A 10,205-nucleotide genomic window follows, 5' to 3' on the forward strand; every position below is an offset into this window, starting at 1 on the left:
AATGGTAGCGGTGATTATAAGGCTTAATGCAGCCATCTGGGACTGAACATATGCGCAGTCCTCAAATCTTCCTGTCAGGACCCCAAGAGAAGCAGGGATTTTGCACGGTTGTCTGGTGACTTGCTCGGGTGGTAAATCACACCACTTCCACCACCACAGCCATCGTCTCCTGCTTTTTCCTCTCAGATTTGTTTCATGTCCAAGTTGACCTATGGCATGTCTCATTGTTCCTTTTCTTAGTTAGTCACAGAGTTCTGCTGTCTGATTTTTTTTTTTTTCTGCCTGTGTTTAAGCGCAAGGGTGTAGATACTGGGGTGGGAGTAAATAATTTTTCAAATTCTGTATGAGCAATTTTATCTGTAAAACTTTCCTTGGTTGTGGCCAAGTGACTGAACTTGCCAGTGTTTATTGTTTTTTAACATAAGAAACAATGAATGGAGGATTACACTTCTATCAGCTTACAAAATCAGAAGATTAAGATTTTTAATTATGTTTGAAAATGTTTTTTTCTTGTATATTGCATGCAACTTCCAAGCTAAGAAAAATCCTTGATGCTTTTAAATGAATGCTTTTCTGCCACAAAGTATCTTTTATCACAGAAAAAGCCAGTCTTGCCTCATACTGTTTCATCTTCCTCATTAATATTGAATACATGGCACTTTAATATGGCAGCCGAAGCAAAGCAGGGAATTTCAGCTAATATCTGACAACGGCAAACTGAGATTAAATGACATCTGAGTGCAATCTGCTATATATAAAGTAATTGGCATTTTCCAGGAGCATTTGACCTAATTTATGTGTGGTGGTTGGTTTTGGTTTTGTTTTTTTCCTCCCCCTGCCCCCTCAAATCTGTCTTCAGAGGTTGGTTAGACATCAGGATTTCTGAGCCTTCAGCCTGCTTGTGAGAAGCTGTTTGGTGCCAGCCAGTCCTCTGAGCATCTGTGGGGGTGAGGGGTGCTAAGCATCTTTGCGGGGGGACAGGCTGTTGGGGACCTGAGGGTGCTTTCCTGGTTGGTGTCAAGGCTGATGGGCAAGGGCTCCTCGTAGGGAGCTGCCTAAGGACCTGGAAGATGTGTTTCTCCTGTGCTGGACCCATTTTGGCAGTCAGGAGAAGAGTCCCTGGCCAGAGCCTGGAGGCAGCCCTCTTTCTTGGCTTCGTGTGAGCTCTTGCAGAGCTTTCTCACAGGCCTGCCTCGGTCTTGTGAGCAAGGGGAGGGTTTGGTGACTGCAGTGCGAGTCCCCCGTGTCCAGTGGAGCTGGAAAGTGGCACCGGATCTGGGAGCTGCTTCATGCTGGGGAGCACCTGCAGTTAAGTCTCTTCTTTGGCTTTAGGGCCGTTCTTCACCAAGGCAGTGTTAAACCTTCCTCATGCTCTGAACTGCAGACAAGCTGGGCTTAAAGTTGAAAATAAACAACTTCTTAAACAAGTGCCTTACCTTCTGGGATGCACAGTTGGTGGTCTGGCTAATTAGAATGATTTAGTTTGGTTTCTGATGTATAATTGCTAGTAAGTAGGAGTGTCAAGGGGCCTTGGGTTTTGTGTTTCCAGGTAGCTCAACATTCATGCTGCTATTCAGTAGCTGTGCTACTCAGAGTTATGCAATTATTCATTATTAGATCATTAATTACAAGAGCCGCTTGGGATTAGAGCTTCTGTGCCTGGCACGCTGCAAGTGTTTTGGCTCTTGGTTTGCTGGGTGGTCTTGCACAAATACCTCAATTTTGGTATGCATTTGGTTTTTTGTGTGTAAAGCGGATGATAATTCCCATCCATTTTTTGTAAGGTGCAAAGCTGTGGTGAATTTTTAGACAGGCCACAGCCACCTATTGCACGAAGTCTGGTGAGATCTTGTGGCACAGGAGCATTACCAGACTAATGCTTTGAATTAAAAACACTTCCAAGAAAATAACTATTCAAATAGGGTAACATGCAGCTTATGCTTTCAAGGAGATACAACAAGTTATTTCAATCAGTAAGAAGGGTTTAAAAGTGTGAATAAGTTAGCTGACCTTGTTTCTCTGCGTTTACATAAATGCAATTGAGGGCAATTTTCAGCAGAGCATTGCTGAGACATGGTGAGTTTCTCTGTTGTAGGCCAGAACCACTTAAACATCAAAGCCAGAGATGTTTTGGTTTTGTTGTTCAAACAAAAAAATTACTTGAAATTGTAGCCTGTCGTGTGACTGCTGTGTGTTACTGAACACAACTACCTTTCCCCCGGGTTTGGCCTCGCCAGGGATGGAGGTCAAACAAGTATTTTTTCCATGAGATGTGCATTACTTGCGTTTGATATAACCTAAGGAAAGGAGTATTTTTTTTATAGCCTAACCAAGAAAGCTGATGAGTTTTTCCAGTGGGATGAGCCAGAAAGGTAGAAGTATAATCAGGCAGACTAGCTGTGAAACAGCTTACAGTCAGTGAAGGGAAGTTACAAAGTTCACACAGACTAAAAAAAAAACGGTTGATGGTTCTGGCATAAAATAGGTGGTTGTTAAAATATGTAAAATAACCAGTAAGGAGTCCCAGGAGAAGAGCATGCAGATGCTGTCCCCATTCACAGTAACTGTGGTAAATGGGTCTTTTTCTGGACTGTGTGTGCTGAAATATCTTGGCAATTGAAAGCTGTTCATGGCAGGGGACCTGGTATTTCTGGTTTGATGGAGTGCCTTGAAGAGGAGGGTCATGGCCCAGCGTCTCGGGTTCAGTGGCGCCAAATGGTACGAAGGAGACTGGATGGGTGCCGTCCTGGCTTCTATACAAGTATGAAGACTGTACAAGTCTGTTCTTGAGGTTTACGCTCCAGTTTGCACCCTTAGGGGCTATTCAGTGGCCCAAGGAGGTGCGAGTAAAAAACATGTACTCGAGGAAGAGCTGTTCTCTTGCCAGCACTGACTTTCCTGGGGTCGTCATACGCTGGCCTGCCGCAGGACCAGGCTCTTGTACTCTGTACTGGGCATTAGCCTTCCTTTTGGAAGGCTTTCCAACTTCCCGGAGCAGTTCTTTACCCCTTAAACCCCAGCTGCTGTGGAGTATGAGCAACCCATGCAGTGCTGCTTGTGGCTTCGTGTTTTACCTCCTACTTTGACAAATGTGGAGGTAGAGACCGCTGCATCTCCAGCCTTGGTGGTGTTACTGAGGAATACCCGACAGCAGATTGTGTGGTTTTGGTATGTCTCATTAAGTAACTTGAGCTAAAGGCAAAAATGTGCACCACACGTGAGAGTTGTGCCCCAGTTTTGGGGTAGGCAGGTCTGCAGTGCTTGGAGTTGTAGAGCATGTCAGAGCAGGGAGCTCCTTCATGTGATCTAATTGTGCCTAGTCCTCTGCAGGAAAGCTTACTCGGAGCCCGCTGAAATTGCCTTTGGGTATGTTTGTCTTCCTGAATCCTTACGTTTGGCTCCTTAAACTTGTGACAGGATTTACCTGCTCCGTCAGGTCTTTAAAGCTTTGCTGCTGCAGAAAGCGCAAGCACGGTGCGGTGGAGCCTGCTCACTGGCCAGCACCCTTGCTCATCTGTCACAGTTGTTCTTGCTCCACAATCAGCTCATGCTCAGCTGTGAGATGGTGTGTGCTGGCCTAGTGAGTTGGCCAAGCTAAAGAGTTCAGTGCTTTGCTTACAGAGTGATACCTGATGTGCCCTGCTGCCTATCGTGGTGCTTCCAGGAAAGCAAAAAAGGGACTGAGATTGAGCCTAGAAAATGTTACCTAGTCTGGGCAGCCTGTGACCTGCATGAGACCCTACCTCATGGGGCTGTGCGCTGCCTCTGAGCTCTTCTGCCAAGGCAACAGAACGAGGTGGCTGATGCACCAGGGTGCTAGATCTCACTTGTCTGGAGTGACACTTCTTAGGGGACAAAAAGGATGAGAAATCTGAGTAATGTGATTATACAAAGCTGTAGCCTATCTTTTTGCTTATTGTTGTTACTTGGAGAAACAGTCTTCCAAAATGTTCAGTCCTTCCAGAAGTTGTCCTTGAGCGATGCATTTCAACAAAGTGGAGTGCAGTATGTATTGTCTATACTCACAGTGTTGTGAGACTTGGAATTCTACCAGATGTGTGTGTAGCTTGCCTGTCTGGGAGTAGTCTGAGCAGCTTGGACTGTTCAGAGGGGTAGTACGCTAGAGGAGTTGTTCTGTTTGCTTTTGGAGTGTACCAGAGAGTAACTAGGGAACGATGGGTTTAATTTAACATTAAAGCAGTGGTGTGGATTGCTACAGCACAAGACTTGACAGGAGGCAAGGAAGTAAAATTAAGTCCAGATCTAACTGCTTTTGCCTTCCCTTCAAGTACAAACATGACTGGGTTGGATGGTCAAAGAAGAATTCATCTGTAGGGGGGTATACTGACTCCAGTTTAACCTTTTTAGCAGGACCCAAGGACAGGTAGTGGATATGACAGCAGCCTTTGTATGGAATAATTTATGAATTTGAAAGAACACGATTCCAGCAAGCGCGTGGGTGAATGGCAGTGATTTGCAAATCTTTGCCAAAGGTCTTGTGAGTGGTGGCCTGCTGCAGGAAAATTAACGTTGGGTTAGCTCAGGGGAGTGTTTATAAGTGTTACGCTTAGTTCCTAAAGACTGGTCCTTCTGCAGAGCAGCACTGGGCTCCAGGTCTGATACTGTGAAGTAAGCAGAAATATATTAAATGTGACTATTTCTTATGCATCGAATGGGAAGTCAGAAGCAATGCAGGGAGATGTTTTTAGCTACCAGCTTCTCCCAAGCAGCCTTTGCAATATTGCTGTGCTTTTGGAAGGCAGTTCCTGTGTTTGAAGTACTTGGACTGTCTGGACTAATGCCAGGTTGCTTGATCTCACATCTCGGTACCTTTACAGATGTGTCGTCTGGCTCAGGAGCTTGGGGTTGCAGGGTTTTTCTGCAGCTGAAGAAGAGGAAGCCTTGCCTCAGCACCAGACTCGAGAGCCAGCTGTGAACCCAGCAGAGCTCCCCTGCCTGTTTCCAGCTTTTCAGCCTCCTGCTTTTAATTAAGCTGTCGCGACATCACAGGCAGAGCAGGACCAAGATACCAGAAGCCAAAGGTCCGGTTCACAAAGGCATTTGGGAGCCTTGGTATGCGGATGGGAAGCCTTTGAGATCACGTAGGGCTGGGTCAGTGCCTGCCTCCTGCTAATTGTGGTTCATTTTCTCTCTACTCATTTAGCTGCTCTGTGGCAGGGCTGAAAACACCACTCAAGTCTGGCATTTTCTCCTCATGTTGGTTTTAATAACAAAGAGTATCTTCGCACCGGAGGAGCACGTTAGATAATCACTAGCCTTTTGCAAGTCCTCAGAGTGTGTCACCCTCTTTTTGCCAAAGCTCATACATGGTGTTTAGGTGTGAGACGCTTTATTGAATAATTTCAGAAGGCGACAGGGAAACCTGTGTTACCTGGGGTGTTATTGCACCTTACGCCTCGAGACGTAGTCACACAGCAGAGTAGTACTTGTGCCTGAGTAGCTGGAGCTGTTGCCTTCTGTGGGGGTTTTTTGATGCTGTTTTGTGGTTCATGGTTTTCAGGCAGGAGGGTGAAACTGCTGTGTCAGGTTTGTTTCCTGGAAGTTGGGCTGTTCCATCAGATAGGGAAACCTTCCAAGCAGAAACCCCTCAGACCCACAGGGACTGGCAGGGTGTAGTTCCCTGAGAGGGGACACTTGGTAATTTTGTAGCTCAGGCTGTCATTGTCACTTGTAGGGGAAGAGCCAGCGCAGAGTGTTACCCGCCTTACCCCAGGGCTGCTGCAGCTCTGAGGGGGCCGTGTTGGTGGTGCGAGCTCACGGATGAAGCAGTGGGAGCCTCTGTGGGTCAGTGACCAGCTCAAATGCAAGTTCACTGTTCTCTGGTTGAAGACCTCATGTTCCCATAAAGCTTGTAATATTTTAAACAAGCATCGGCTGTAACGCACGGGGTCTTCTCTTCCCGCCTTACCCCAGGGCTGCTGCAGCTCTGAGGGGGCCGTGTTGGTGGTGCGAGCTCACGGATGAAGCAGTGGGAGCCTCTGTGGGTCAGTGACCAGCTCAAATGCAAGTTCACTGTTCTCTGGTTGAAGACCTCATGTTCCCATAAAGCTTGTAATATTTTAAACAAGCATCGGCTGTAACGCACGGGGTCTTCTCTTTCTTTTGGAAGAGACTGATAACCAAACCATGCTGTTGCTGCAGACCTTTTCCTGGCAGAGCTGTGGTGCTGGGAAGCATGATCCAATGTTTATGGCTGGCAGAGGATTGCCAGTACGTGTCTTGTTTCATAGGAAGAAAAATGACAATTGCAGCTACCCCCGTAGTTTCAGCAAAATAAGCTGGGTCCACAGTTGGCGTTGCTCGGTGAGGAGCAGCATTCCTCCCAGCTGCACGATACCAGGGGCTGTGCAGGCCTGGCTGTACTGGCAGATGCTGCTTTCACAAGCCTCAGATAACTTGTTTGTTGTCCTCATGGAGTTTATCCCTTTGCCTGCTGTTGAAGTATCTCCCCTTTCATTTCCAGGCTGTGTGTGTGAATGACTGCTTACTGCTTCTCTCGTTACAAACGTCGGTGTTTCTAGGTTGAAATGCATCATAAGCCTCAGGTGTTTCGGAGCTTTGACATACACCGTGAGATCACTGAACACGCATCTCTGCCAAGGACTGTGTTGGAATGGAGAGCCTTGGAAAAAAAATAGCTGTAGGAAGGCTATGCTGTGGGCAGGGGGATGGGTGGGATCCTAACACAGACCCCCCCTTACTCACTGTAATAGATGGTGGGAAAAAAATCCAGTAACTGGCAGGTGTGTTTCCTTCATTTTACAGATGGAAGTCTCTTCACTTTGATCAGGTGGAAAGGTATTAAGCTGCATGTTATGTTTTGTACCAGATTTTAAAGGGACTTAAATTTAATATCGAGCCTTCAGGGAGCTACCAAATGAGACCTGTGCCTGCTGATGTCCTTTGCTCCTGAGTTCTGGCCAAAGGCCATCAGATGACCTTCCTGTAAAGCACCTGAAGAATGGCAAATCACTGATACAGCCCATAGGATTACAGGCCTTGATGATGAACCTGCTGCTATGGATGTGCATTGTTTTGTCAGAGATATCTGAGAATACTCGTGGGAAACCATGCAGAGCATAGCTGTGTCTACTGGTTATTCATCTTTAAGTGAATTAATTAAGTATCTGTGGTGGTGTTAATACGTGGCTGCTTCCCCTTCTGAGCTTGTAAATCAGTTCACTCTTTGGTGCTGTAAAGCACGGGACTGCAACATCTTTCATCAGCTCACTGCCTGGGTGATGCTGGATATATTCTTGGGGTGTGCGGCAGGGGCTGATTGCCCTTGCTGACATGAGGGGAAATTCAAGAATAAGCCCGTGGAAGACAAGAGCTGTTTCCTTTCCTCCCAGAGTACTCTGGAACTGTTTCCTAAGAACATGCTGGATGACCATGGGACGTTGAGTACTGGAAAACCTTTGTGTGTTTTGACAGGTTAGTGTGCAGTGTGCTTCCTGAGGTATTAGGGATTTCTTTTATATGTTTTTGGTTTGTTTTCCTGACAGGATAAACTTTGTATGGCTGGAGCACTAGGCCCTCTCAGGTTGTAGGTAGTTGTCAAGTAGTAGGTTTTGGATGGAGGTCTGAGAATTACTTGTAAGAAAGAATAGGATTTTATGGTTACAGGATGCATTTAAATAGTGGCTGGAATTTAGCTACTAATCTAAGTTTGTTTATAGAAATACTGTTAGTGTTTTCCTTTGGTAGTTTTTGTTTTCTACATAAAGTTGTTCAAAACACTACTTAGTGTTAATAAAACTTAGCAATAACCTAAAGAAAAATATTTTTCTTTTGCTTATTTCCTTATGTTGTGCATTTAGACAATGTTCCCATTGGGTTTTTTCTGGTTTGGCATGTGTTGCTTTTTCTAGAGCAAAAATTGATACTGTTCACCAAGAAAAGGTAATGGTACGAAATCAGTAATCTAAAGGTTCAGGGGTTGGTAGCATTTAAACCTACTTGCATGAGGGGAAATGCAGGACTTTGAGGATCTACATATTTATTTTTCATTTCATGTGGGACAATCTTGAAGAGATTTCCTTCTTCCCAATCCCAGAAATTTAACGTTGTGCTTTTTCCCTTCATGACTGCTGATGCGTAGCTGGAGACTGTGGGAAGCTGGACGTGGGATTAGTCTCATGTCTGAAAGACTGAGTTTCCTCCCCCGAAATCTAGATATGCTTTATAGGAACTTCCTGGGAGTAGTCAGGAATGGTGCTGAACTCGAGGTATGTGCAAGCAGATTGCAGGCCGTAAAACAGGAAACTGCCTGGAGCCTGCGCAGCCTCTTGCTGAGGTTGGTGTCATCTGGGTCTGGCCGTAGCAGTGCCACCGTGCTCCGTGTCGTGCCCCGAGCATCCTAATGGGTGGTAGCCTGACCCCTGAGAGTGCAATAAGAGAAAGGGAGTGTGACTTGGTTGGATCACTTGAACCTCCAAAGCCTTTGCTGTTAAAAGGGGGACTTGCAACCTCTGTTAGTGGTTGAATTTTGAGAGAAGCAGCTCCAACCCCTGAAGGTACATCGCTGCATGCAAACGTTGAGTTTGGTCTTGAGTCTTGGGACATCCAGCTAGAAGTAACTGCAGAAGCACCTTTATTGGCGGAGAAGTCAGATACAGAAATGGCACCCGTGCCAGCTGTGTACCCCTCACATCCTGAATTGCTTCATTTTTCCAGTGGATGGGGAAGGAGGAAAAGGGTGACTATACAAGCTTGGGCTTTCTTATGAGATACTCATGAAGGGGGATCATGGGCAAGCCACATGTAGCGACTTACGTGAGTTTTGCATCTGGTCTTATTTGCGTTATTAGGATTAAACTAATAAATCTGCTTGAAATCCTTGATGATGGGAAATTGCCATTTGCCAGCACAAGCAAGGCTTTCTCCAGAGTGGATGTCTGGTCTGCGTGACAGATTAAAAAGCTTGTGCTGCACACTCATGCTCTGTCTTTTTTTTTTCCTGGTGAGTTATCACCCATGACTTAGCTTTTTATGTTAAGCCTGACATTTGCCTTTAGTACATTTGTGATTTCTGTAGTACAGTGCCTAGTCTAAAATGCTTAGTTGTTGCAGAGGTTGCATAGGCCTCAGTAGAAAGTTGTTCCGTTGGCTTGCATTTGTGTGCAGGCAGTCTTATTTACGGTGTTGAGCTTAACCTCACAGCAAAGGCAGCGTCTTGGTCTCTGGATTTCCTGAGGGAAGTGCTAGTGTCGAAACTGGCCTGGAACTCGGAATGATTACGTGATCACTTGGCTTTTGCCAGGGTTTGGGACCTTGGCTGGGTGAACACCCCTTCACACACACATAAATACTCAGAGTTGCGTGGAAGCTAAAGCGGAGGACACTCAGTGAGCTCTTTTTTGAGCCCGGCTGCTTATAAATTGTTAGTGTCTTGATGGAAAGGCTACTAGGGAGTGCGAGTCCTGGCAAAGGAGAGAAGACAGAGGCAGACACAAGGGTAAAAGGCATCTTGGAGCTTTAGCTGAGGCCACAACTAGTATTAGTTCATGGTGCCAAACCTCTTAGTCGTTGCCAGACCTGCTTATAGCACTCAAGTCGAGGAGGGTGTAGCCACAGCAGTTTTAAAATGACAGGTTTGTCTGTGCTCATGCGTTTTGCGCAGATGTTAAGGTCTGGATTTCCCCAGCTGAGGTACACCTTTTATTTCAGCTGCCTCCGTTCCTGCCTGCCTACAGGTGAAGGTGCAAGCAAATAAAGACAAATTGTGTGACTCTTTCTTATTCCGAATGCCATGAGATTAGCTGCTTTTCCAGGTCCTTTCTCCTTTGCAGCCGATGTGATGGTGTTGAGTCATAGGCTGGACTTGATGGTCATAGGCTGGACTTGATGGTCATAGGCTGGACTTGATGATCTCAGAGGTCTTTTCCAACCTCAACAATTCTGCGATTCTAGGCATCACTAACGTGAAGTTGCTGCTTTTAGTCAAGGTGAGAAAATTGGAGTCTTCAGAAATTACGTTCTGCAGCTGGCCTAAAACGTGTCTTTTGCTGCTAAGGAGGACCTCACAGCAAATTAAGCTGCACTAAGAAAAGCAGTGTTGTGTCAAGAGAGCTGAGGTGACTAGGGGAATTGAAGCTCCTGGTGTAATCAGAGTTTAGTCTGGTGGGAAGGCTTGCCCAGCCTTTCAGAGGCTGCGAGCTGCACGCTAAAATACAGCTAGGAGC

This window comes from Apaloderma vittatum, unplaced genomic scaffold (assembly GCF_000703405.1).
Source record: "Apaloderma vittatum isolate BGI_N311 unplaced genomic scaffold, ASM70340v1 scaffold3928, whole genome shotgun sequence".
NCBI classification, from domain to species: domain Eukaryota; kingdom Metazoa; phylum Chordata; class Aves; order Trogoniformes; family Trogonidae; genus Apaloderma; species Apaloderma vittatum.